Source organism: Oryctolagus cuniculus, chromosome 10, assembly GCF_964237555.1.
Source record: "Oryctolagus cuniculus chromosome 10, mOryCun1.1, whole genome shotgun sequence".
In the NCBI taxonomy this organism is placed as follows: Eukaryota; Metazoa; Chordata; class Mammalia; order Lagomorpha; family Leporidae; genus Oryctolagus; species Oryctolagus cuniculus.
The window spans coordinates 30,321,028-30,323,418 of NC_091441.1; positions in this window are offsets into that span (position 1 = coordinate 30,321,028).

Genomic DNA, 2,391 nt, shown 5'->3' on the forward strand with positions numbered 1-2,391 from the left:
CAGGGTAATAATGATCTGTGTCCAGATGGTAGCCAGCAGCCAACCCAGAAGGAATTAGATTTCCTGGGCAGACCCTGTTCATGATCCCAGGAAATATTTCTTCCTTCCCCTCCCATTCCCCAGATCAATTCAAGACAGCTCTGATGGCTGGGAAGGAACTGGGTGAAAGGGAAAATGCCACGCCGGGGTCAGAAGCCTGGGCTGCTGTCATCCATCACTCTGCTGGGTGCAGGATCGAGGCAGCTCACTTCTATTCGTAAAAGAAAATAGCAGAGAGTGCCTGTTCCAGGAAGGGTGCGCTCTGCTGCACGTAACCAAAGACCCCCATGCCAGTTGGCTGGAGGCATCAGAAAGGCAGGTGTGCTGCCCAGCAAGGTCAAGGGCAGTAGCCGCAGGCTCAGCTCAGGGATGTTGCCGGGACCCCTGTTTATTTCCTTCTCAGCCCTGTCTTCCTCACGTCAGATTCCGTTGGACACTTGCTCCCTCGTGTTCACCAGACAGCGACTGATGGCCAGAGAGCTGTGTGTTTCCTCCTTCCCACTCAGCAGGAGGGAAAGGGGAGCTTCTTCCCCAGGCATGAGGTCAGTCTTCACCTTCAGTCGGGCTGGGCCAACTTAGCCAGGCCTGGATGTGCTCTCTGCGGGGGACGCAGGCTTCCAGCTGGGCTTGGAGTCATGAGGGATCCTCTGCGGAGGTGGGGCTGCTGTCCACCGGGGTCAGTGGAAAGGAGAGAAGGGAGACTTGCGGAGCTGCTCCTGGAGTCTCGCACGCATCCCCCAGTATCACACACGGGAGGGTGACTGCTTTAACAGATGCACCATGGGGTACCCCCAAGTGATATGCAGAACAAGGCAGGGAAACCATCTAAAACTCAGAACATGAGAACTGACCAGAATCCAAGTCACACCAGAGGGTAGGCCTTGCTCACTATGTGCGGGTTTTCTTCTGGGGCCCTTGAACCTTCATTCCTTTGGATCTGACATGAGATATTCATGTCCCTACATCTCCCCATCATGTGATGTTCTGAGTAGATGCTGTTGGGACCTGCTCAACAAACCACCACTTTCTCTAACCCTACACACACACTCATCCATTTACTCCCAGGTGACATTTTTGTTCCAGTGCCATACCTTCAGGAAAGGTGGCCCTTGTCCAGGGAGCCAATCATCACAGGACTAGACCAATCACGGTTGTCTCAGTTCCTTTGACAGTGATTAGTTTAGGGTGGATGTGTCACCCAATCTTGACTAATGGGATCTGAGAAAAAAAAATCAGTTTTTTCTGGAAGTCACTGAATCTATGTGTAATGTATGGAGCCACAGCACCCATTGGCCATTGGAGAAACTAGTAGGTAAAGAGGTCAAACAAATCTCCAAGACACTGAGCTATAACCTGGAAATGCCCTAACTCTGATACCTCATTCCGTGAGCTAATAAGCCCTAAATAAGGTATTAGGTCCAATTCATTTATTTCATTTGCAGTTCCTTGGTGAGTGTCAGGTCCTCTGATTCTAAGTAGGGTGGTATTCTTGGTCACACCACAAACTGCCTGCCTCAGTGGGGCATCCAACAGAAAAAGTGTTAATTCATAAAGGGAGTTACCAGGATGGATTTGCCCCTGGATCCTATTCATGGGGTGTCTTCAAGGAGAGCAGAGCGATCATTTTCCAGACTTGAGGAGACTGAAATTCAGGAATAAAAGAAGTGGATTCACTCAAAGATAGCCTCTGCTTTGGGAGATAAGATCTTAATCCTTAGCGAAGGAAGGGAAAAGAATGGCAGGATCATCAGAGGCAAGGGTTGGGAGGGCCCTGGGAACCCCCGTATCAAATGCTCTTTGGCCCATCTGCCAGGGCTTTGCCTCCCAACCTAAGACTGCACCAACATTACCACTAGGTAGATCGTTGTCCCAGAGAAATTGTTCACCAAAGTGGGACCCCACTACCTCACCCAGGAAAGGAGGTTGGGAATCCATCCTAGTCGGTCCCCAGGGCTGCTTTGAGATCAATGAATGGATAATGAAAACAGCTCACGTGTCTTGATGTATCCAGGGTATCTGTTCTCAATATTGACGTATTTATTAAGGTTCTGAATCCTGACCTCAGCCCTATAATGTGAGGCTCTCAGTGTCCCACTTTACAGAGGATAAAATGGGGCACAGAAACTCCGAGTGACATGTCCAAGACCACACAGCTAGGAAAGTGGTACAGCTGGGATTCGAACCCGGACATGTGGACCCCAGAGGCTGTGCTCCGTCTCAGGATGCTGTGTGATATGACAACCATAGCAAAAGATAGCACAAGGAAGGAAGGTCACCCTTAGCCACCGATGACAATGAGTCCCGGCTCCCAGGTAAGGAGAGAGGTCGGCGTGTGGCCCGCTGCAGCACCAG